Source organism: Diceros bicornis, chromosome 8 (assembly GCF_020826845.1).
Source record: "Diceros bicornis minor isolate mBicDic1 chromosome 8, mDicBic1.mat.cur, whole genome shotgun sequence".
Lineage (NCBI taxonomy): Eukaryota > Metazoa > Chordata > Mammalia > Perissodactyla > Rhinocerotidae > Diceros > Diceros bicornis.
In genome coordinates this window covers 78,193,525-78,221,331 of record NC_080747.1, presented here as the reverse complement: position 1 = coordinate 78,221,331, position 27,807 = coordinate 78,193,525, and the positions used below count along the sequence as shown (strand labels likewise).

The window sequence follows — 27,807 nt, the reverse complement described above, 5'->3', positions numbered from 1 at the left end:
GTCAAATAAACCTTTACAGATGCTCAAAGCATCATATGTCTCCTTCACACCACTTATCAGTCTAGCAATTTTACATTTTGTATTGTGATTATCTGAATAACGTATATTTTTGCACTGCCCAATAAAATAGCCACTAGCCAGCACAAGTAGCTATTTAAATTAAAATTAAGAATTCAACCCCCTCAGTTGCACGAGCTACATTTCACGTGCTCAATAGCCAGATGGAAGAAGTGAAACTGTCACTATTTGCAGATGACATGATTTTATATATAGAAAACCCTAAAGAATCCACCAGAAAACTTTTAGAAGTAATAAACGAATATGGTAAAGTTGCAGGATACAAAATCAACATACAAAAATCAGTTGCATTTCTGTACACTAACAATGAAGTAGCAGAAAGAGAAATTAAGAATACCATCCCATTTAATATTGCAACAAAAAGAATAAAATACCTAGGAATAAACTTAACTAAAGAGGTGAAAGATCTGTACATCGAAAACTATAAAACATTTCTGAAAGAAATTGAAGAAGACACAAAGAAATGGAAAGATATTCCGTGCTCTTGGATTGGAAGAATTAACATAGTTAAGATGTCCATACTTCCTAAAGCCATCTATAGATTCAATGCAATCCCTATCAAAGTTCCAACAACATTTTTCACAGAAATAGAACAAAGAATCCTAAAATTTATATGGAACAACAAAAGACCCCGAATAGCTAAAGGAATCCTGAGAAAAAAGAACAAAGCTGGAGGTATCACACTCCCTGATTTCAAAATATACTACAAAGCTATAGTAACCAAAACAGCATGGTACTGGCACAAAAACAGACACACAGATCAATGGAATAGAATCGAAAGTCCAGAAATAAACCCACACATCTATGGACAGCTAATCTTTGACAAAGGAGCCAAGAACATACAATGGGGAAAAGAAAGTCTCTTCAACAAATGCTGTTGGGAAAACTGGATAGCCACATGCAAAAAAATGAAAGTAGACCCTTACCTTACACCATACACAAAAATTAACTCCAAATGGATTAAAGACTTGAATGTAAGATCTGAAACTATGAAACTTCTAGAAGAAAACATAGGCAGTACGCTCTTCGACATCGGTCTTAGCAACATCTTTTCAAACACCACATCTGACCCGGCAAGAGAAACAATAGAAAAAATAAACAAATGGGACTACATCAAACTAAAAAGCTTCTGCAGAGCAAAGGAAACCATCAACAAAACAAAAAGACAACCTAACAATTGGGAGAAGATGTTTGCAAACCATATATCTGATAAGGGCTTAATCTCCAAAATATATAAAGAACTCATGCATCTCAACAACAAAAAAACTACCAACCCAATTAAAAAATGGGCAAAAGACCTGAACAGACATTTCTCCAAAGAAGATATACAGATGGCCAACAGACACATGAAAAGATGTTCAAAATCACTAACTATCAGGGAAATGCAAATCAAAACTACAATGAGATATCACCTCAGGCCCGTCAGAATGGCTATAATTAACAAGACAGGAAACAACATGTGTTGGAGAGGATGTGGAGAGAAGGGTACTCTCATACACTGCTGGTGGGAGTGCAAACTGGTACAGCCACTATGGAAAACAGTATGGAGATTCCTCAAAAAATCAAGGATAGAACTACCATACGATCCAGCTATTCCACTGCTGGGTATTTATCCAAAGAACTTGAAAACACCAATTTGCAAAGGTACATGCACCCCTGTGTTCATTGCAGCGTTATTCACAATAGCCAAGACTTGGAAGCAACCTAAGTGCCCATCAAGGGACGAATGGATAAAGAAGCTGTGGTATATATACACAATGGAATACTACTCAGCCATAAGAAACGATGAAGGGCCGGCCCCATGGCTTAGCGGTTAAGTGCATGCGCTCTGCTGCTGGCAGCCCGGGTTCGGATCCCGGCGTGTACCGACGCACCGCTTCTCCGGCCATGCTGAGGTCGTGTCCCACGTACAGCAACTAGAAGGATGTGCAGCTATGACGTACAACTATCTACTGGGGCTTTGGGGGGAAAAATAAATAATAAAAAAAATTATTAAAAAAAAAAAAAAAGAAAGAAACGATGAAATCCAGGCATTTGTGACAACATGGATGGACATTGAGGGTATAATGCAAAGTGAAATAAGTCAGAGGGAGAAGGTCAAATACCGTATGATTTCCTTCATTAAGTAGTAGATAATAACAACAATAAACAAACACATAGGGACAGAGATTGGATTGGTGGTTACCAGAGGGGAAGGGGGGAGGGAGGAGGGTGAAAGGGATAATTCGGTACATGTGTGTGGTGATGGGTTGTAATTAGTATTTTGGTGGTGAACATGATGTAATCTACGCAGAAATAGAAGTACAATGATGTACACTTGAAATTTTTACAATGTTATAAACCAACGTTACTGCAATAAACAAAAATTAAAAAAAAAAAAAAAAATAGCCAGATGTGGCGAGTGGCTACTATATTGAAAAATACAGATATACAATATTTCCATCTCAGAAAGTTCTATTGAATAGTGCCACACTAAAATGTAAGCTGCATGAAAGCACTTTCTATCCATCCACCACCTGGCACTTATCATAGCACCTGAAACACAGTAGGCTCTACACACACACACACACACACACACACACACACACACACACTAAACTAATTAGCAAAAATAAACATAAAATAATGGAACAACAACCAGAAATAATCATCTTCTAAAATATCACATTGTTTGGCCCATCTCTTTACCATTCTTTAACAGAATCTCTTAAGAAAGCAGAGCAAAGTTTATATACTTAAATCAAATGGCTCTAAGAGTGTCACCAACTAAGTGCCTCAAGAAATTCAAAGGTGGATTTGGAAGCAATTAACTGTTTTTCCAAGTTGTTTTTTTTCCTTTTGTATGTTAAAGAGATGTAAGCACCAGCCATCCTGAAACTGACCAAGCCTCACCACAAGAGCTACACTCATGACCTTTGCCTGATTTTAATGCAAAGATTTTTCCAGGAGGAGCTTAGGCCTTATTATGTGGAAGCATGTTCTCCAACTGAGCCTGTGCAAGTGGATACCCACCTCTCCCTTTTGAATATTCATTCCCCACCCAAAATAAAAGTTCCTGCTTCCCTTTGTTTGGGGACGCCATGACTTTGGAAATGATTCCTCATGGCCTCCTGTTTGCTGCAAATACACTTTACTTTGTGAGACAACTTCCACTGGTGTAGAGTCTTATTTAACTCACCAGGAGGCGAGCCCACTTGGTTTGGTAACAAGAGGACTGGAAATTTGTGGTTCAAATCTGTCACACTATGAACCTCATTTACTGCAGCAGTTCCAATCCTTACAAAGACTAATGAAAGGAAGTGACTTTTTCAAAATCAAAAATTATCAGCAGTGGCAGAAATTCTGAATCTCATTCCAGGATTTGTTGTTGCTGTTAATCTTAGGACTCATTACTGTATCTTAGATAAGTAACTTTATAAGTTAATAATGTAAATCTCACAGTATCTGTTGTTGAAATGGAGATGGAAAGCAGAAAGCACACTCAATCTCTGCTTATGAGCTAAATAATACATATATGTTGTTTACCTGGAAATTATTTCCTAATGAAATCTTCACTAAGTGTAACTAAAACTATATTCAAATAAAAAATTAAATCAAATTCTCATGACTCCAAGGATTGTCACTCTTCCAAAAACAATATAATTTTTTGGATATATTGAAAAATGATTTTTTTCTAGGGGTTGTAAGAACTCTAAACAATTTTAAGGAAAATCGATTTTGAAAATTGGCTGGAAAAGCAGAAAAATAAAAGCACAGTATGGTGGAAAAATCAAACAAAGTTGGAATGATGTACATGAAATACTAAATCAAAATTTAACATTTAACTCTGTCCAAGACACACTCTCCCTAAATTTCAGGATCCACATCTGCACAGGAAGACATTTGGCTAGTTTTAATACTCAAATAAGTTGAGAAGAGACAAACGCCCAAGGAAGATATATCAGGATCACCTGCAAGGCTTTCTCAAAGTACATATTATCCCCAAACCCTCTTACTCTCCGTAGGGATTCTAATACATCTTGGTTGCAAAGGTAGCTGGTTGCCCGCCAAGACTTGTGGTCATCTTCTATAGCATTGAGTTGTTGCTAAGAAACAGTGGTCCAGCAGGGGACCACATTTCCCATCTTCCTTTGCATTTAGATGGAGCCTTGTGTCTGATTCTCACCTAGGGAACAGGAGCAGAGGTTATGTATATCAGGGCTTACGTAAATAAAAAGATGATGGGCCTTCCCCACAATCTGTCTTCTCCCATATGGCATACGGCTGGGGCCATCCAAGACAACTTTGGAAGTTACATGCTGAAGAGAGTGGAGCATCTATCAGCCTAGATCCCTGAGCAACTATATGGAGCCAAGCTCACTTCCTCCCAGCTAACCTCCACCCATTCCATACCCTATTACCAGTCAAAAACTCTCACTCTGTACTTCACTAAGGTGAGAAATAAATATCTAGTTAGTTAATCCATTTGTTTTTGGAGATTTATCTGTTACAAGAAGTAGATTGACCTTAGCAAATATAGCCCTCCATGTGGGCATACCCCCATACCACTGCCCAAGATCGAGAGTTACTACCATGGTGAGCCACCATTACTAATGGGAGTGCATTACATAGATGTACTGGAGCAGAAGGGAGATTGAAAATGCTATGATTGTAGTATTATATAATACTTTTCAAATCTCTAATATTGTGATAATTATTAGGGGTAATCTATGTTCATTTGTGCAAATATTAATTTGATATTATATTTTCTCTTCAAATGATTTGGCAAGTATCAGGAGGTCAATAAAATGTCCTAAATTTCCACAAACTACACCAAAGACCACAGCTATTAGAGGAGTCCTAGAAAGAGAACAACCATGCACTGTAAACTCCAGGAAAACCAAGTCGCTTATAGTTCTTAAATACACCATATTTGATGATGCACTGCACTTTCTTCTCCTCTGTTCATATCAGCCGACAAACTTGCTTTACGTTTCAAAACACAGCTCAGGTGTCATCTCCTCTTAGCAAACTTCTCCCCACCCTCACTCCTAGGTAGAGTTAATCATTGCCATCTCTTGCCCTTTTCACACTATATTGTAATTTAATGATTTACACATCAATTCTCTCTTCTAGATTCACTAAGCAAAAGTTTCAGTTTCGTTCATCTCAGAGGCTAGCACCAAGTCAGTAAAATTTACACTCTAAATAAACATTGATGAATGAATGAATGAGTAATTTTGTCAGTTCATCCCACTGTACAAAGACAAGAAACTGGACTAGTCTGTTTTGAATACATTAGTATGTATCAAATATCCAAAAACAAGTCAATGAGGTGAAAAGCAGGATACAGTATACATGGTTGACGTAAGTTCTAGATGAGTCCATTTAATTTAGTAAATTCTCTTTTATATCAATAAGAATTTTAAAAATCTGAAATTTTTAATACTGTAGTTTAATTTCAAAGTATAGTAGAAAATAAGCAATTACATCTAAAAAACACACACTTACAAATTATACTGAATATCCAAACACATATATAAATTATTTGGCTTGATTGAGCCTTGTTTTTTGCCATTCGTCTCTAATGGCAGGAAAGAATTGAAAAGACTTAAATTTACTTCAATCAATACATCTGGAGTCCCGAAGTAAGCACAGAACACTACTATCACCTGAAATACTTGGTGTGATTTTTTTTTTCTTTAATTTTGAGAGAAAAAAATACTGCAGAGAAAAATATAAAATGAGGCATGCTGTGAAGTAAAATCACTTCTAATGAGGCCAGAAGGTTCTCAGAGGAAAGATACGAGTAACCTTCCCTTATCTCAGGGTCCCTTAGTCGCCATAAATCTGCCTCGACACCTGTCACACAGTCTGAAGTAATCCAAGGATCTTTAATGTGAATGTGTCACCGAAGCTCCACTGCCAGACTTGGGAGCAGATTTTAAACTAGCTCTGCAAACCCGGAATGGCTTTTACAGGCTCTTAAACACAAGAGGAAAGCTTCAAGTACAGTTTCCTAGGAGGGTAGTTAGTGAAAGAGAATGCCACTTTGGGGCCCAGCTCAGAAATTCTTTGTTCCAGCTACAGAAGTAACTTACAGGGAAATATGAAAATTAATTAACATTCCAGGGTTCCCATGCAACCACAGGCATCTGGAGACACAATAGGTCCCACAACCTCCAGCCACTCAGCCATGCAGAGGCTTCTGAACGTCAGTCTACAACTGACCTTGAAGGTGTGCAAAGGCCATCTTGCAACACCTCACAAATGATTACAGGGAGAAGGAAAAACAACTAAATAATATGTAAGGTTAGGGAGAAGGAGAAGGAGAAATGAAATGGGGATCAAGTTTTCAGGAAATATCTTCACAGCCTATTAAGCAATATACTGACTGTGGGAGCAGTTATCACTAAAATTCGCTTACTTTGTGCTAAGTATTGTTCCAGGCACCTTACATACACCAAATGTTTTAATCTTTACAATGATTCCATGAGGTGGGCACTATTAACGTCTCTATCTTACACATGAGGAAAGATGAAGCACAGAGCAACTAAGCCACCTGCCCAAGACCACACGCCCGTAAGGGGCAGAGTCTGTTACTCGTTTTCTAGCTTTTCCAGTCTAGTTCTAGAGGACAGCTGCCACTCATTGGGTATTTGGCATGAATAAACCTAGAGTATAGTGGGTGAGTATCCTCAAAAATTCATGTCCACCCAGAACACTGGAGCTACGGTCTTTTGCAGAAACAATTAATTAAGATAAGGTCATACTGGATTAGGGTAGGCCCTAAATCCAATGATTTGTATCCTTATAAGAAGCGAAGACATATAGAGATAAACACAGAGAAAAAGGCCACGTATAGATGGAGGCAGAGACTGCAGTGATGCAGCTACCAACCAAAGAATGCCAAGGACTGCCAGGAGCCAGCAGAAGCTAGGAAAAAGCAGGAAGGATTCCTTCCTAGAGCCTTCAGAGGGAGCATGGTCCTGCCAACACCTTGATTTCAGACTTCTGGCCTCCAGAACTGAGAAAATAAATTGTTATTGTTTAAGCCACCAAATTTGTGGTAATTTCTTATAGCAGTCCTAGGAAACCAATGGAGAGAATAAGGTCATGAGGAGTACATGAGAACTATAAACATGGAAGAATTAGTAAAGCAAAGAATATAGGTTTTTCATAATTCTCGTAAGGAGAGAAGATATCTGACATGAATGCATTAACGAGGCCCCATTGGATTTGATGAAAAGTCCTGTCTTCATCTGCAGATATCCATCAGTCTACCCTTTACTCATGACTGAGCTTTTGAAATGAATTACTGCCTATAACAAGAGGACTGAAGCTAAAGATAAAATCTGGGGATCACTGACATACAGATGGTATGGAGAGCCTTGAGAAAGTGTGATATCATTACAGATGACGATGTAGAAAAAGAAGAGAAGTTGATGTGAACAAAACCTTAAGTAGCTCTACCTCTACGTTTAGAGGCTTAGGATGAGAAACAAGCAAAGCAGACTGAGCTGAAAGTAGCAAGAAAACCAGGAAAGAAGAGCATCACAGAGGATATGAGATAGTGTTTTAAGAAGGAGATTGAAATAATGTCTTTTGAATGAATTAACAAGTGACCAAAGAGCCAAATTCAAATGTAGTGGGTAAAATCACAGACACATACACTAATTAATATGTTAAATTTACTCTTACAAAATCCTGAAATTCCAATATACTGTCAAATGTTCTAATTCAATCTATAAAGTACAATCCTTATAAAAAATATCTTCTTGTCTCCCGTTCAGGGTTAACAGGTGAAATTTCCCATATTTATTTGGAATGGACCCTCCCTGAAGACCTTTTAATTTATAAAGACCCCAGACATGTACACTCCCATTTCTATCTACTACTAGATAGAAAAAGTAGTCATTCAACAAACACTTACAGGCTATTTGCTATGCTCAGCACTGGGGACACAAAGGTTTCCCAGGCTAGTAGACAAGTCGCTGTCCCTTCCCTGAATGAATTCACAGGCTAATGGGGGACAGGCACGAGTAAGCCATAACAAATAATGAGAACATTTTTATACAGTATGATACACAGATGACAGCAATATGCTAAGGAGAGCTATAGAGCTGGCCTCTAATTCTACCTAGAGGTCCCGGTAAGGACTTCGCTGAAATAAAATGGCACTGTCTGATTTATATCTTAATAGATGAAGTTACTTAGGTGAAGAGAAGATGGAGAAGAGACGAGTTTTGGAAAGAGAAGACTGAGTATATATGCACAGGCAATTTCCTTGTTTGTGGTCTGAGTGTTGAATCCTCAATGCTCCTAACACAAAATAGGCACCCAAGTAAATATTTCCTGTCTGAGCGAATTAATGCTGAATGAAAAATCTGGTTTCCTGTTAATACAGCATGATTCCCTTTCACCTGTCACAGGCAATGCCATTCTGGGTCAGAAACCACAAAAGATGCCTTCCTCTCACTTAAAGACAAGTATTACCAATGACATATTTCTAGGGTTTATGGTATAATCAATGTCTCTTCACCATGAGAGTGTGTCACAATACACTGAGAGGTTTTTTCAAAATGCACATGCCCAGCTACCACTTTTAAAATTCTAAAGCATTACATGTAGGATAGAGCACAGGCACATGCATGCTGAAAAACCTCGCCAAGTGACTGCTTCTATTACATGTCCGAGAGTTAGAGATCTGAAGCTGAGGGCTGTGGTGTAAACACTATGTTGGGAGGTACTCAAAGGTGACAATAAGGGAAACATTCTGAGACATCTACCTCAATGTGGGTAACGTAGTCCTGGCAGATTATAACACAAAAGCTGCTCTGCAAAACCCAGAAACTAAGTAAATTACAATACAAAAGATCTTGTTTGTAATAAGGAGCCAAAAATGTGAGCTATTCCCTAAAAATTGAAAAGAAAAGATATATGGTTGCCCTCAAGCGTTTAATTCAGCAATCACAGATCAGGCCAGAGAGATGTAAAGGGAAAGGATGTGTCCTTCTTAGATGAGCAGTCAGGAAGATGACTAGTGAGTCATGTTTTTGCTTTTGGCTGTTGCCCCTTGAGCGTGAAATTTTATGTGATTTTTCTCCATATAAAACTCAAATAAATGACTGGTCTGAAATGCACTGGTATTTGAACTAGGCTTTCTAACAAAAATAACAAATATTAAGGGGGAAAAAAGGTTTAATTTTAATTTGGTCTCCAGAGGCCTTTTCAAGGCATCTACCCATTTGGGTTCCCAAATCAACTAGACTTGACTCAAAACTGATTGATTTATCAAAATAGCTACAGAAACAAAATATCAATCTGAAGGGTTACTCAGCTTTAGCAGCCAGGAAAAGTAGAGTCACTGGAGATAATGTGAATTACAGCCAAACACTATTCAGAAGAGAAAAATCTTGGCTGAGCAGAAACAAAGAGTTTCCTTGACAATAACAAACCTTAGCTGTTAAACACTTCTTTAAAATTACTTTGTTAATTTTATTATCCATTAAATATTCCTTTGTAGCTTAATACTTTCCCAAAGGAAAATAAATTTCTATTAGCGAAAAAACAGAATGAACAGTAAAAAAAAAAAAAAAAAAAAAAATAGATGAACTTTACTCTTTAAATCATAAAATACATCATTGTTCTCTTAGTAAACATAAAAATGCCAAATTTTCCATCAAGAAAGAAAAGTAAATGCAAGGAAAATCAGAAAATCAGAGAGCGAGAGACGTAATACCCTACCCTCCACACACCCATCTGTGATGAATTCAGACTCCAGGTAAGCTGTAGCAGCCAGAGGTAGGTAGGCATTCTGTGGAGACCCCTCAGCATCACAGCTGCTGGGAATGCAAAGGAATGCAGAATGTGCAACATAATCACACCAACTACCTTTTGGTATATATATAATGGAGCTAATTAAAGGGGGAAAATTGAAGGAAGGCTACACAAATGTAAGATCTGATTAGTCAAAAGAGGCCTGGTTTTCATAAAATCCAAGTTGACAGAAAATATAGGTTAGTTAATTTTCACTGATTAATCAGTATAAACAATATTTGTAGTTAGTAAGAGTTGTTTTTAGACTGTAAAGTGATAATAAGAGCTATAGTTTTTAAACTATTAACTGCTCTGCATTAGTTATCAGTTGCCTTCACTACAGAAGCAATACTAAATAAAATCTATATATTCTAAATATTATTAAAATTGGGAAATTTTCCATGACTGTCCACAGCAGTACAATGAAAAATGAAACATAATTTGCTATTTAATGAATAAAAATGAGAACATTCATTTAAATTAACTCATGCTGCTAGGTCAGGTGAGAAATTCATGATACTCTAACAGTCATGACCATCTTAAGCTAAAGGAAAAACTTCCCCATCTTTGGACAATGTTTGCAAAGGAATTCACAAATAATACATGAGTTAGGCGAAGAAATCTATTTTAAAATAATTTATCCAAAACATTTCTCATGGTGCCTGGCAAAAATAGGGATTATTTAAAGATTCCAAGACTTTTGAAGCTCAGAGTTATTAAAAATAAAGTACTCAAAATTGAAGGTAGACTCATGTGTAATACTGCTTTTATTTTCTTGCAGCATTTGAAGCATACACACAGAATTTTGAAGGATGATGAAGAAAAACAAATAATAGAGGAATGCAATAATCCAAGCTTGCTTTTTTGGCCATTTGCCATGCCGTAGAATAAAAGCAAACCAACGCAGAAAAGTGAGTAGGCTCAAAATTGACCATTTTCATACTAAGTTTCACAATCTATCTTAAAACCTTAAAGAACTTACTTCCATGCTTGCTACCAGAGAAAATAATGTTTTACATTGTCATCACATCTTTCATTTCAGAAGCAAAAGAATGCTTTACCACGGATCAAAATTTTATCGTCTTTGATTTCTCTTACTAGTAATTCACTAATCACTTGAGGTGGTTGAATTGAAACCAGTGCAGCTAGTTACTGCAAAGTCAATGCAATAAATAATATTTACCAATTAACTGAAGCAAGGAATGAGCAATTCGAGCTAACCTGATATTCTGTTTGCTATTAATATACAGTTTACCACTTTTTAGAATATTAAAATAAAATTAACATTAAATCTAACTGAGGAGGTAAAGTGCCCGAAAGGTACTAGTACTTCCAAGTCACTTAATTATAGGCACTAATTTTTATCATAGAACTGTACATCTGTAAGTCATAAGGCCAAATATATACTGAAATGTTGCCATGCACTGGGACGTATTTTAAAGTCACTGATGTCAGACTGCCATCTAATGAGATGATGTATGACACTGTATTTAAAGTACAAAGAATTATATAAATATAAAGTATTACTGTCTAGAATACACATCTGACATCTTTTAATTTCCTTAATATAAGGATTTCACATTTCCATAAGACATAAATGGCAGGTTACTGTCTATTAAAGATTTAGGTTTACAAAATAAAAGATAAATGTGTATATATTTATTCACTTTACCAGGTGTATCAGCTTTCTGCCATAACAAATACCACATACTGGGTGGCTTAACCAACGGAAAGTTGTTTTCTCACAACTCTAGAGGCTAGAAGTCCAAGATCAAGGTGTTGGCAGAGGGGGTTTCTTCTGAGGCCTCTCTTCTTGGCTGGCAGATGGCCATCTTCTCTCTGTATCTTCACATGGTCTTCCTTTTGTACTGTTTGTGTCCTAATCTCCTCTTACAAAGACATCAGCTATATTGGATTAAAGCCCATTCCAATGACCTCACTTTAATTTAAGTACCCCCTTTAAAGACCCTATCTCCAAATACAGTCACATTCTGAGGTATGCAGGTTAAGACTTGAACATATGAATTTTGGGGGACACAACTCAGCATTTGCTTTATAAAATTTACAACTGAATTCTGTTAAAAATATTGGACTCCATGTACATTTTAAATGACCGCATTTTCAAAAAAGAAGTAGTAAGCAATATACAACTCTATAGGAATATAACTTTCTATGGAAATAATATGTCATCTTAACTTTTTGAAAAAACTTTTGAGGCAGTTTACATTGTTAAGACTATACGAAACATGCTAAAATAGAACAGCAACAGGAACAAAAGCAAACACAGAAACTGGAAACCATCAGACACTGTAGAGACACAGGTATTTACAAGTTCATTCCATGGTGTCCAATGGGACACTAAATTTAACTCTGAATTAATCAGAAACTGAGGTATAACAAGGGGGTATGGGTGGCAGTAATTCATTGGGTTCTTATCTTTCAAAGAAAGGTAGCTTACAAGTTTGTCCAAAGAAAGAAACTCTGCCCTGAGAGTAAGCTCTAGGAGGCAAGTAAGGAACGGATTATTAAAGAAGCCTCTCATAATGTCTATTACCGTTAACTGCTCTTGGCATGTAACATGCACTAGTCATGCTACCTGCAAAAACTAACAGCTATGAAAAAGCATTCACAGCTGGAGATTCACTATTTATCCTTTTATTCATTCATTCAACAAACATTACCAAACCCTACTAGTGCCAGGCATTAACTACTCTAGACCCTGGCGAGCCAGAGAACAAAATCCCAGCCCTCATGGAACTTCCATTCTAGTGAATAAAATACACTGAAAATGCAGAGACCAAATTAAGCAGTTTGCAGAGATTGAATCAGCAAGAACAAAGAATCAAAGCACTTCAGGTAACTCTCCTCAACATTCCTTCCCTGAAATGAAGCCGGGTATAGCAGAGATCAGCAAACGAGACTGTGGAGATACAGTTGACCTTTTCTTCAAAATATTAAATTACGAGCGAATGAATTCCCAAAAATATGGAAATTCCAAAAAATTAATTTTCTAACTCAAAGATTAAAGTATTCTATTTTTTAAAGATAGGATAGACTAAGTTTTAAGTTGTTTAATATTTCAGACAAAGAGAAAAGTCCAGAAAACAATATAATATCTACACACTTCCTAGCCACATCTACCAAATATTAACATTTTGCCCTTTTTGCTTGAAACCTTTATGTTTTGTCAGAAGTAAAATGTTACAGATGCTAGCTAAGATACCAGCACTAAGCACCACCACCATCCTTCTCACTTTCTCCCTCTACAAAGATAACCAAACCTCAGAATATTATTTCCATTCAGGTTTTTTGTTTTAATATGTATAAATGCCTAGACATAATAGACACCACTGTTATTTTGTGCATCACAGTTTTACATAAATAGCATGAAACCATACGAATTCTTTGCAGTTTGTTTTTTTCTATCTCCCCTGTGTTTTTTGATGTATCCCATGATACAGGTAGACCTAACTCATTCACTCCAATTGCTATAGAGCATCTACAGCATAAATAAACTTCAGTTTGTTATTTGCTCCTCAACAGACAGATGTTCAAGTTATTCACACACACACACACACACACACAGTGTGCAGAGAGTGAATTGAGAACAAGCAAGAAAGAAAATCACAGCATTCTGGATTACCCTCTTCACCATTCCACTGTTGAAATGAAGCAGAGTCCAGCAGAGATCAGATATCCATATCTACACAGTCATACATGTATCTCTCTGCTTCTATACAGATAATAGATACATATATATATGAATGGTGCACTGAACACCCTGGTGTAAGTGTTCTTGCGCACAGTGGGGAGCGGTCCTTCCTCCACAGTAGACACAGAGCCACGGAAGTGCTGGGTCAGAGGATGCACACATCTTCAACTTCACCAACATGTGTCAAATTGTTTTCCAAAGTAATGGGAAATAACTGCTCTCCTGCCACACTCAGGCCAGTGTTGGGGATATCAGATATTATTTTCTTTGCCAATTTGATGGGTATAAAGCAGTATTTTGTTGCTTTTTAGTTTATATTTCCTAGATTATAGACAACCTTTTGAGTTGATTGAGTCCACAACTTCAGGAGAGTGACTAGCTGGTCAAGAATATAGGGAAAAATCTCTCAGTCATGTTAAATAGTTCATCACTTTAGATCATTTGGTATCTGCTCCCACCCCATTTACCTACCAGCAATAATAAGCTGCCATATAGTGTCTCCATCCCTCCCAAGATCTGAATGCAAAGGTCTAGTGGTATATCAGGCACTACCTCCCCACTAATGAGAGAGATGTAAGTACAGTTTATTAGAAGATTTCTATGTTGCAGAATATAAACAAAAAAAATTCACAAAACAATACTTATCCTTACATGTGAAGCACTGATATTTTCTATTTTATTTTAATCTATTTAATTGCTAGTTGAGACCTACTAAATTGATGTCATAACCCCATTAATTGGTCACAACACTTAATTTGAAAAACACTGGATTTTTTTATGCCCAACATGCCTAGGAGGAAGAGAGTACTCTTGTGAATTTCAACCTATAATGAGCTAAGGCCCCCTAGCCACTCCACACAGATACTGTCAGCAAAGTGTGCCTCACTGGCCTCTGCCCAAGTGGTTTCAGGCTCTCAGCCCATTAGTGCTACAAGATCTCATTCTACTTTTCAGATGGCTGTGCACAGGACACGATCATGGGAGGTCTTGTGACAGTCTTGGGACATATTTCTAAGGCTATTTTAACTCTCCTGGGGTTTTGTTATTTTACTTTGCTTTGTGTTTTGGTAAGTTATCTTTCAGATTCCAGAGATGTGGACTGGGAGCAGATTTTGAATATGCCTAGAAGCATACTTTGTTTTCTAAGTTACTTCAGTTCCACAATTTACCTTAACAAAAAAACAAAATTGTTTACATGCCCCTAGGAAGCAATCAAATAACTTATTACTTGATATTCTTACTATTCAAATAATACAGTTTCTTTGCTGTCCCAACTACTGCCTCAAATAATGTAGACATTTGCATTCTTGAACAAAATAATCAGGCTTAGGATGTTGGACTTATTTTAAGTTACCTTTTTGGTTAAGTTTTCTTTTTTCTCAGAACTCTGCCCTTATATTTAATACAATTCCATTGTATTTAGCTGGTCCTAAGCACTAAAAATATCTAAATATTTGTATATAGATATGAAGACTTAAATTGTACCTTTATAATTTTGCATTGTAAATACAGGACCTAACATTCTGATTAACATGTAAAATGTTCTTAAAATGTACTACTGCTATGCTGACTATATTTTTCTGGCTATTTTATCTTCTTTTCCATTTTACTGGATGCAATATAAAAATACACCATCCAGCCAATTGACGTCTGCAGTTCAAGTCATACACAAAGCCAGTACTGAAGCAGACCTGGGGACCTAGTGCAGTACAGCGTGGTGTCTTTCTAAAAGTGTGCATGCTCTCAGCATGGAATGTTATGATTGGATAAGTTACAGGTTTCCAAATTTAAGAAAAAAAAAACACTCTGTTTTCATTCCAATCTTGTTTATGCAAAGGTTCTGAAGATTAGAAGTGGCAGGTTATTTCTAACCCTTGCCTTTTCTCCCGCTTTCCCTGAGCTCCTCTCTCATACAGGGAGTCTAGAAGCGACAACCTGCTATTTTCTGGAACTGTACAGTAGCAACTTGAATAGCAAGCTCTGTGCCTGGTATAGATGGTCAGAAACACGTACCTGAAACTATACCTGCACCACGTGTGGGTGAACAGGAAAGCTTAGTTGACATCAAAAGTACTTATGCCTAATTTAATGCCTGATCTAATTCCAGCAGAAACATTCCCACTTTAAAAAGTTTTAATATCTTGCTTTAACTTTGAGAGTGACTATAATAAATTTTCTCAGTAGTTTTTCATGAATTTGAAATAGGAAATTTCGTATCTCTAATGAAAAATTTGTTACACACCAATTAAAAAATATCGACTCTTCTTTTGTTATATCTCAAATATAAATATACCACCTTTAATAGCAGGTCACAGAATACTAGTAAGAGATAATCCTACTTGGAGCTCTTCACATCTTTATATTCATATTCACAATTCAAATTCATCTATATAATTTCTGTAATATCAGTTTATTTTGCTCTAAACAATACATGAGGTTTAAAGAAGTATTCAAATCATTTTCCAAAGTACCTTACCTATCTTAGTAATAAATTATTGTAGGGCCTGAATGGTAGCCGCCCAAGCCCTCAGGTCCAATTACCTAGAACCTGTGAACGTTATCTGATATGGTAAGATCTTTGCAGATGTAATTAAGGATCTTGTGATAGGGACACTATCCAGGTGGACCCTAAACGCCATCACAAGTACCCTTACCACCGAGTCGGGGAGAGGGATTTCAAACACAGAAAAGGGGGGAACGTGACCAGAGAGGCAGAGACTGGAGGGATGCGGTCACAAGTCAAGGAAGGCCAGCAGCCACCAGAAACTGGAAGAGACAAGGAGCCTCTGTCTCTTCCTCTAGAGCCTCTGGAGGGAGCACAGACCCACTGATGACACCTTGATTTAGTCTTGGTGGAACTGGTTTTGGACTTCTGACCTCAAGAACTGTGAGAGAAAAAATTCCTGTTGTTTTAAGCCACTAAGATGTGGTAATTCCTTGCAGCAGCCTCAGGAAACTAATACCACTACAACTGCTATTATCTCAGGATAATATATTGAATTTTCAAATTAAATTAATAAATTTGGGGATGAGGGGTCCCTAACCACTTGGGAAAAATGAGAGACTCTTTAAGTGTTGGAGGGAGCCTGGGAAGGGTTTTTGAAAGAACTAGGCCTAGAAAAATGACGAGTGTTTAAAATGTGAAAAGCCAAGAGAATGCCTAGTCCAAGGGGCAAATTTAAACTGCACTTGAAATCTTCCAGAATATAATTTCTCAGTAATTATCAAGAGCATTAAAGCACTTACCCGTTGATTCAGTGATTCTAACACTAAGAATCAATATGAAGAACACATGCCAAAATCAGATCAAATTTTATGGATTAAGATGTTCCTTGTAGCACTTATCTACAATATCGAAACTAGAAACAATCCAAACATCCAAGCATGGAAGAAGAGTTAAGCAAACCACAGTACGTCTCCCTGGTTGAACATCTTATACAGCCATCAAAAATAATCTTTAAAAAGAATTTGGAAGGGCCAGCCTGGTGGCTTAGCGGTTAAGTGCGCGCGCTCTGCTACTGGCGGCCCGGGTTTGGATCCCGGGTGCACACTGACGCACCGCTTCTCCCACCATGCTGAGGCGGCGTCCCACATACAGCAACTAGAAGGATGTGCAGTTATGACATACAACTATCTACTGGGGCTTTGGGGGAAAAAAAAGGAGAAGGATTGGCAATAGATGTTAGCTCAGAGCCAGTCTTCCTCAGCAAAAAGAGGAGGATTAGCACAGATGTTAGCTCAGGGCTGATCTCCCTCACACACAAAAAAAAGGAATTTGGAAAAAAAAATAAGTATGTATTAATATTATACGTAAAAAGCAACATGCAAGGGCCGGCCAGGTGGTGCAGTGGTTAAGTGTACACGCTCTGCTTTGGCGGCCCAGGGTTCGCGGGTTCGGATCCCGGGTGCGCACCAATGCACCGCTTGTCAAGCCAAGCTGTGGTGGCATCCCATATAAAAAAGTAGAGGAAGATGGGCATGGATGTTAGCCCAGGGCCAATCTTCCTCAGCAAAAAAGAGGAGGATTGGCATTGGATGATAGCCCAGGGCTGGTCTTCCTCACACACACAAAAACAAACATGCAAGAGAATATACAGGTTATTGCTTATAATTCTTATTTAAAATGCATAGAAAAAAGACCAGAAATAAATATACAGGATTAAAGCTGACTTCTTCCTTCAATTTTTTTTTTTTAACCAGTTTTACTAAAATACACTAGACACTTTGAGGGTGGGGGGGTGCTGACAAAGGGGTAGTTGGCAAGTACAAATGCTCTAGTTTTCTGGGTGATTAGAAAACATAAGAACAACCCCTTACCAGCCAAAAGTCCCAAATGCCTTCAAACGTATCACATCAACTACAATGACTGAATCTCTGTGAGTCGTGCAGGAATAGATATCACTATCACTTATTTACACTGGGAGCACAAGAAGTTTTGGAGTCCACTCAAGGTCATTCTACATAAGCAGGAAGAGCTGGGACAAAAGCCACGCCATGTCATTTCAGATGGGGGCTGAATCTCCTTCTCCCTGATGACAGTGGAGCAGCAGAGCCAGGCTTAGTCACAGGGAGGGGTGGCTCTTCTTATCAGAAAGCTTTAGGAAAACAAGGTTGGAGCCTCAAACCCATTCTGACTGGCTGACATTTAAGTATGGAAATCCTATCAGGTAAAATATCTCAGGTTTCCCCATAACCCTTTCAGATTCATGAGTAAGCCAAGATACAAACAAATCAGACTTTTATAAATATTGCCTACTACATATAACTATAAATACAATAGAGTCTCAATCTTTCAAATCAGTACCATCTCTTCATTTCACTTATTTATTGACTCAGGATATAGATTAATTTATTGGTCCAAGCCTCTCCAAACAATAGCATCTTAGTTTGGGCACTTAATCATTTTATAACATACTCTAATATTCTAAAAGCCAACAATTTTTGGCAAACATCTGCTTTTCTCATTGGGACAAATGAAAAAATACCTTCTGCAAAACTCTAGAAACTTAATGTAACCTAAAATTTGCAAAAAAATATTAGAACTACATAGTTATGTTTGTTTGTTTGTTTTGGGGTTTCTTTGTTTTTGGGGAGTTTTTTGCTGAGGAAGTTCACCCTGAGCTAACATCTGTGCCCATCTTCCTTTATTTTGTATGTGGGTCGCAGCCACAGCATAGCTGACAAGTGGTATAGGTCCACACCCAGAAACCGAACCTGGGCTGCCAAAGTGGAGCATGCTGAACTTAACCACTAGGCCAGCAGGCCGGCCCCTATAGTTATGTCTTTTCAAAACACTGACACTCTCATTTAGATTAAGAATCAATTTATAGGCATTTTATATTTGTAAACACACTCTAGAGAGCTCTACTATTTTTTTAGCAGTTTTGAGCTTGATAAATTCCTAACATTAGAAGATAATCAAAGAAATGATATTCACAGTTAATTGGTGGAAAAAAGATCATGCTCAAATTAGAGCTAGTTTTGAACTTTCAGATTTGGATACAGCAAACTCAGAGCATCAGAAGACCAATCACACAAAACCAACTATCAAGTGTCAATTAAAAAAACTCCATTCTCAAACTTCTCTCTTTCTGTACCGGAACAGATGTTTTAATCCTGAAGCCTCAATTTAACTTTCAAAAATATTGTACTCATGGGCTCTGTATACATGCACAGATTATATATCACTAATCTGGGAAGTTACATTGACTTCAACAAAACAAGAGGATAAACATTTTTTCAAACCTCTAAAGAAAGATATTATTCATTTTTATCCTTTGAGTTAGTATTAGTGAAGATATATTTTTTTATAAATCCCCAAAGTAAACAGGACTACATCATTAAATGAAAAATAAATCTGTAGAAGTAGAAAGTCTTTATACTATCCTTGCTAAAAGACTGCTAGTTACATATTAAAAGTCATCCTAGTGAGAGTGGTCACAAAAGACATACTGAAAAATATATTTATGTCACCAATAGAATTCAGCTCATATGCCAAACATAGTTCTCCTGAGAAACCCTACAGATAAACACAGATTGGTTAATTTCCTTTCCTTTTATGATTGCTGTGTTTGTATCACATTTTAGCATTAAGTAAAACATAAAGTATGATCACTTTTGCCTATTTTAGCATTGGTTCATATGATGATTTCCAGTAACTGAACACAAGAGAAACATAACAGTTTAAGAAAAATTTTTATTGTTTCATTTAAAAATTAAGGGCTATATACAGCATATTTTTGATACCCTTCAAAAAAGACAAATGTCACACACCTCATAAACACCAGTGTACTTCTTAATGATTACTTTGAAGTGCCATATGCTCAAATTTAACCAGTGAATTATATGTATATACCTGTAAGCTGCCTCTAAGATACCAAAAGCAAGATAATTTTCCTTGATCCAACTGCCTGATGGAGCGACTCTTGAAAGAGCCTGAATATAAAATTTAACATCAGAGCTGAAGTGCAGCAGACTAAGCCTTCTTCATGAATGGATTTCTAGAATTAACAGATTTTTGCCTAAAATCTCCCTACTTTTGTTAAAAAGAAAAATAGAGACAAAACAGTTCAACTTTCTCATAGATCATAAATCAAAGAAAAATGGAAGGCAGCTACATAAACAGTCCACTGGCTGCATCTGTTGTGCAAGACCAATGATCTCTAATGCAGAGCATTGAGCCTATTCACCTCTTTGCTGCCGTCTTTGAATAAACATGTCTTGAAGCACCATTAATCTAAGCAACGAGGGATATTTTCCTTGCAAGAACAAACACATTTTCAACTTTGAACCAGCTATACAAATTTAAGACCAAGAGAAAAAAGAATTTTGTGATATTTGTTTACATTAAAAGTTGGACATGATTCTACCAAGTCTCTCCAATGAGAAGTTACATTAAAGAACTTAAACACCAGTATTAAATACTTTCTTTTCTACTATTCTTCTTCTGTGTCGTGGTACCTGCAGAATAACTGTTCCGCCTAGTCCTCAGAGAACAAGGAAATTTGTAGTTTCATCATGGATTTAATATAACTTTTAAAATCTGATAATGGTCAAAAGACTCTATTTATACAGCCATTTTAAGAAGTATGCTAAAAAGTAAAAAAAAAAAAAGAAGAACTAGCAGCTTCTCTCACTATTCAGTGCCTAAGATTACCAACTTTGCAGAAATACAAGTTTACTTGCTTCAAATAATTCCAAAATAACCAAAAGTCAAATCAACAACTCTTCCGTATAAGAAAAATGATCAAAAGATACGTCAAGGAAAATACATGTCCTGTTTTATAAATATCTTTTAAACTGTTCTATTGGGAGCAATAAGCAATATAAACTATTCTCAAAAGGAAATCCTTAAAGAGTCAATTCTTTAAAATAAAAAAAGGGACAAATATGAACTAAGATCAAGTATCACAACACTGCCCTGAGACCATATGGAAATTTATACATAAATGGTAATTAGGGCTCCTTTCTTCCTTTCTCTCTCTCTTCTTTCCTCTCTTTTAGAAAAGCCACAATGGCTATGTTTGGTGAGGGAAAATAGGTGGGAAAAGCGGTATAAATGCTCACTGTTTAAGAAAAGCTGGTCTGTGCCAATATGCTGGAGAAACTGTTCAAGAACAGTTGATCCATGTGAAAATGTAACCCCTGAAATGATGCCAAGGTCACAGACACCCAGGGTGATCTCTGACACACAATGAATACCATTTGCGCATTTGTAAAGAGAACTTGGTAGTGGGTTATTTTTACTTCATGCATTTCATTGCAAGCAAGTTGGGAAAAGAAAAAGCAGATCAGTTATGCTTTTACAATATTTCATTTCACTATCCTTCTTGTGGGGTTACTAAAATATTAGCAGTACCCTGCTTATGAAATATGTGTGATCCCTTTCAAGGTGGGAGTTAGCAGCACTGTTTTTAAGTGAAATATGAGAGCAACATTACAATTTCCAATTTCAATAACTATATTAACATGACAAGGTTCTCAAGAACTGCCAAAGACAACAAAAATGGACTGTTTACCTTGAGTAGCACATTTCACTGTGGGAGTCAAATTCTGTACCTCAGCCCACTTTATGTTGTTATCCATTTCTGACTATGCCACACAGCAGTAGGTTCTCTCCACCATTTGTGCCGTTCTTCAGCTTAATACCTTCCATTTACATTTTGCCTTCTCCTGGTGGTTCTCAGATGGCCATTTTACAGGAATGGAAAGGCACCAAGAAATTTTGCCTGAAGTCATGTGAGACTGCAGCTATAGAACATCGAGTGAACACAGCTCCTGAGTACTGAATACAGAACATTTCTTTCTCACCCATAAGAGAAAGCCAATTTCAACTTCCATTTATGTGAAAAAGATTCAGCTGCTCTTTATTAGCTTGGTACTTAAATGTGTTCCCCAAATTTGTGAAATAAAAAAGAAGAAGAAGTGATATTTTCTCTAAGAACATATGCATGTATTTCTTCTTGAGAAGCCCACACACAACCTGGTAAAGAGTCCACTTCCCACAAATTTACTATTCAAATATTTAAAAGGCATTGGGGTGAAGCCTCATTAAGAAGAACTGAAATGGCCCATCACTATGGACAGAGAGGGCCTGTCATGGGATTGACTATAAACACTGAAGGGCAGAGTCTAGGGCCAAAGGAGAATGTTAAGTCGCCAGGTTCCTCTTTGAGAAGGTGAAAACATTTTTTCAGTTTTGGGACATTATGACTCATTATTTCTCATTTTTTAATCTTCTCATGTCTTAGATTATAAAGGAAGATTTATTATTATTTATTATTTAATATTATAGAGGAATATTTTTATTTTAAACACATCACATTGTCATATTTTCCTTTTGCTAATATAAGTTAGCAACATTATGTCAAGAAAAAAAGTAAGTTGTTCTTATAATCAATAATAATAGTTACATTTTATTAGACTCCATAGTGCTAAATTCTTTGTACCTGCAATCTTCATTAAAACCTTGTAGAACTGATATTCCCACTTTACATATGAAGAAACTGAGGATCAGAATGCAAAATCACTCACACCAAACTCCAATGCTCATTATATCACTTTTCCTTAAGAAATAATATACTCAACCCATTGACGAAATGCACCAAAATATACAAACCTTGATTTAGGAGCTTACCTAATAATTTTTAAAAGATCTTCAACAACCTATCTGTAGTAATTCACCTATTCAAAAGTTGACAGATAAATGGAATCTGAGAAAAGAATCTGGACTATTTCTCCCTCTCTTCCTGAAAAAAAACCCTTGTGATCTTTTAAGGTCCAGTTCAGGTATCATGTCTTCTTTAAAGTTTCATTACTCTCCATACTGATATAATTAATTCTTTACCAGGTTATAGAATTTATTTAACTATTAATTGTGGCTAAAAGTTATTCTTTTTTTTTTTTCTTTTGTCCTCAGTTCCCAGTACAGTACCTGGTACAAGTTCAATAAATCCTTGTGTTCAATAAATCCTCATTAAAAGAATACACATGCAAATAAAACAGCTCAGCTATGAGATCAGATAAAATCTCATCCTATATAATTATGAATACACGTCAAACCTTGTATTAAAGCTTCCTACACTTCAACACGTATGTGAATCATGTGGAGATCTTATTAAAATGTAGACTCGGATTCCATAGGACTGATGTGGGACCTGAGATCCTGCATTTCCAGTACCTCTCTCAAGTGATGACATTCCTGCTGGTTCTCAGACCACCCTTTGGTGGCAGGGACTTCAACTACTGGGATAACACGTCCCAGACTTGGTGAATGGTGTGGAAAGCCATATGTTCCTCTTGAATGTTAACCTCTATTTAGACCTGGCACCAAACCTCAAGTTATTAAACTTAATAACTAAGAACAGTTATGTGTTTATGTATAGGAGGCATAAGCTTTTTTGAAAAGGACCATTCCTAATGATGTATTTTCAGTCCCAAGAGGCAGGACAGCACTGTATATGTAGGGGGTATTCAATTTAATATTAGTTGAGTAAATACAAAATTAAGTTCTCAAGGGTAAAAGCTATCATTGATTTGTCTCTCTCTCTGTCGCACTGCTTGGCATGGTGCCACGAACCCAGGAGGACCTCAGTAAATCAATGCTGAATGAACGAACTAGCAAACAAACCATTCCAACTCTGTAAATCATCAGGTTTTTATCACCCTGATCAATGCCAACTTCTGGCACTTGATAAAAATTCAAACTGACCTGGTAAGCCCTAGATATTAATGAATTTGCAATGTTTTAAGGATCATACAAATGATCTCTTAGCTGTTCTATTTTTGCATGTTACCTTCTTTTTTTTTTCAAATGCTGCAAACACTTTCATTCCAACATTTCCTTTTTGCTGCGCCAGGAGTGAAATTTGTGGCCACTACTGTTTTGTTTTAAGCTCAGGATTACTGCCACTCCAAAAACCACTAGTACCAAAAAGATTAGTGTTAACCATGATGGAAGCTGCCACAATCATTCTCTTCCCATTTACTTCTTGAGTATCAGGGTCTTAGCTTTACATGCACACAAAAAGTACTAATCTAGGAAGATACAAATGAAATTTTACATTTATTTCCTAAATGCACATTGTAAACCAGCTTTTGTTATCAGAAGGGAAGAGAATTATCTGCGTAAAAATGTTTCTAATAATATTCAAGAGAGGATGTGATTGTTTCATTGAACCAAGTTTTATTGGCTTATCTCTGTATATGTCAGTAAATTAAGACTGGTATGTACTGGAACGTGGTATGTACTGTGGGAAAGTGCTAAATGTGTTTAAGTTTTTCATATACCAAAAAAGTATTAAGTACCTACTACATACAACGCATACATTAGGGTGTTGTGAGGAATACAAAGATAAATATCCCAATAAAGCTTTGAGAAAATTCATACAACAAAACTTCACAAAAACAATAGAAAAGAATTTAAAGAGTATTCAATTTTTACTTTTAAATTATTCAAATATTAGTTTTAAACTAAATTTTATAATAAAGTTTTAAGGACATAAACTGGGCTTAAAAAGATGCAATATTTGCCTTTTCTTCCAAAAACTTTGCTATGGAATGAATTGTGTGTCCTCCTCCAAATTCATATGTTGAAGCCCTAACTCTCAATGGGATGGTATTTGGAAATGGAGCCTTTGGGAGGTAATTAGGTTTAGAAGAGGTCACCAGAGGGGGCCCTGATGATGGGATTAGTGCTCTTATTAGAACAGATACCAGAGAGCATGCTTTCTCTCTCAATCTTCCCTGCTGCCCACCCCAAGTGAAGATACAGTGAAAAATCAGCCATCTAAAAGCCAGGAACAGCGCCCTCACCAGGCCCACCATGCTGGCACCCTTATCTGCGACTTCCAGCCTCCAGAACTACAAGAAAATAAATTTCTGTTGTTTAAGCCACCAACTCTATGGTATTTTGTTATGGCAGCCTGAACTAATACAACTTGTCCAGTTGCCTTTTATACCTTTACATTAGAATTATTCTAGGGCCAGCCTTGTGGCCTAGTGGTTAAGTTTGGTGTGCTTTGCTTCAGCGGCCTGGGTTCGGTTCCTGGGTGCAGACCTACACCACACTCATCAAGCCATGCTGTGGTGGTGACCCACACACAAAATAGAGGAAGACTGGCACAGATGTTTGCTCTGGGTGAATCTTCCTCAAGCAAAAAGAGGAAGATTCGCAACAGATGTTAGCTAGCTCAGGGTGAATCTTCCTCAGCAAAAAAAAAAGAACTTAATGTAGGCCATAATTATGTAATTTAAACTGCCATGAATGTATTTTTTATGATTTAGTAGGAGTTTTAGAAGTGGAATTGGAGTTAGTAAATAAATGTTCATTCTTCAATTGCCAATTGTCCGTAAATATTCCAGAGAGAGAGAGAGAAAACCCTGCATTTATTTTAACAAGCAACTCAGAAATATGCTTTGGGTGAGGGGTTACCTCATTAGCAATAAGCGCAGACATGCAGACATTCCCCTACACAAAACCTCTTTCAGCAGCATCAGAAAGAGAATGCTTTTTGCATGTGTCACTTCTCAGGTCCAAGCCTCTAGCACGCTTCTTGTTATATGCAATTAGCTCCATGCCAAGATTTAGTACATTTCATAATAAATCCCTTGACCACATTAACTGCAGGCTTGGCAAAGATGGAAAGGCTCTATTCACGAAGGCAGAAAACAAGCCACAGGACTTACTCCACAGCAAAACTCACTTATTGGATGCCAACACACTACAAATTTCAACAGCCTGCCATGCCCTCCCTTCATCCCTCCCCCTCTATTTGGGGTGGGGGAGGGGGCAGAAAAATACAACCCGCCATGTGACTGTCATTAAAGAGTATATAAGAGTGAAAAAAGCTACAGACAAATTTGGTTTCTTTACTTCCTCCTCCTAAATCTTGTCACTAGCTTGTTCCCTTGACTAACCCTCCAAACCTACCCACCCCACAAAAACCCAAAATCACTTCACAGATGAGATCCAGAGTTTACCTCATTTAAACAGTAACCATCTGTTGCTTACAGGAAGACTGGCTCCTTCTCAGGTTCCCCATTTGGGAACACAAAGGCTGTGGGACTTGAAGGTTACTCTGTATATGGGAAAGCTCTCTTCAGGACAGGAGCGTCAGTGAAAAACACTGGGGGAGGCTCGGGACTAAGAAGCACTTCCTCTGCCCCTATCAGAACAAAGAGTAAAACCTCTTGTTTTGTTCAGTGGCCACTTTCTGTTCTCAAAGAACCAGAACTTTAGCACTGTAGAGTAGAATATGCACAAGCTTTGGAGCTGCACAGACCTCAATTTCAATCTTAACTTTTCATTTGACTAATTTGAGCCTCAGTTTCTTCGTCTGGGACACGGAGATAATACAGAGTTGTCACAGGGCTTAGACAGGTTTGGCTCAGAAAACGCCTATCATGTATAAGATATTTGATAAATTCTAGATATATTATGACATACTATTGAAAAAAATTTAACTACAGGCAAATTAAGATAAAAATATAGGAAAGCAAGGGATAAAATATCTTTATTAAACTCCATTACGTTCCCTTTTGGATAAGACACTTGGAAAATCACCATTGACTACTGCAATAAAATTCATTAGGAGGGAGGTCTCTTGGATCCCACACAAGAGACTCCTGTACTGACATACTAAAAGGACATCCTTATTATTTCTTTCTCATTCTTTGACGCTCCAGTATACACTTAAAGTAAGAAAAATAAGGCTCCTGAAGCCTCTATTTTACTTTTTAAACTACTCCTATTTCAGTTTAGTATTATGTACTACAAAATTTAGAATGTTTTAACACTAGTAAAATGTCAGGCTTTCAGTGTAAGAAATAACAAAGTAGTCTCCTTAGAGATCTATCATTAGCCAGTTTTCTAACAATAAAATCCAATGAAACAATTCAATCCCATGAAATAACCTTATAACAAAATATTTGAAATTGGGACTAGCCTAGAAATTTGGGGTCATTGGTCTCTTTACTTACGGTGTCAGCACAAATTCACAGTCAGCCTACCTCTGCCTCGACCCCAGCTTTATCACTTACCAGTCTGGGACCAGGTTACTATTAATCTCTCTATGCTTTAGTTCCGTTATCTGTAACATGATTAATAATAGCTCCTACCTCATACAATTGTTAAAAAATTAAATAATGTTTACAATGTGCTTAGAACAGTGCCTGGTACATAGAAAGCACTTAGTACCATCATGGTTATTGTTATTAGTCATGCTATTATGATGATGAACCATCATATAGTCACAACTACTTGCGTTTGCCAAACATAGCCTACAAAAATTTTCCTGCCCCTGTGCCTTTAATAAGAGAATTTCACCTACCATGATCTTCTTCCCCATTTTTGCCTGTCAAACATCCTTCCCAATTCTCTGAGACCCAGATCAGAAGGAACCATCTCCCAGAAGGCCTTCCTCAATCCTCCCACTTGATCATCGTCCCTTGTTCCACCAACACACTGTGAAAAAGAAGAGTAGATCCACACAATATTTTTTAATTATACATATATAGAGGGTACAAATGAAAGAGGGGGAGAAAAGAAAGGAGCTATATCATATTATTCCGTCATTGCCTGTCTTCCATTTCCACTTCTTTCTGGTTTATTTTGCTGCTCATGTCATTTGTATTCTCTCTTAATACTGTCTTTCTTGGATACCTCTTATTAATTTTCATTTGAGCCTATTCTCCCTTGGGTGCCTGTAATTTATCTTTAT

The 27,807-nt window shown here is 37.0% G+C and overlaps 1 protein-coding gene across 1 annotated transcript in view; it reads right to left on the bottom strand.

The window, feature by feature from the left end:
- The window catches only part of BMPR1B (bone morphogenetic protein receptor type 1B), a 389,790-nt gene that overhangs the window by 236,728 nt on the left and 125,255 nt on the right, over positions 1-27,807 (bottom strand). The window lies entirely within an intron of this gene.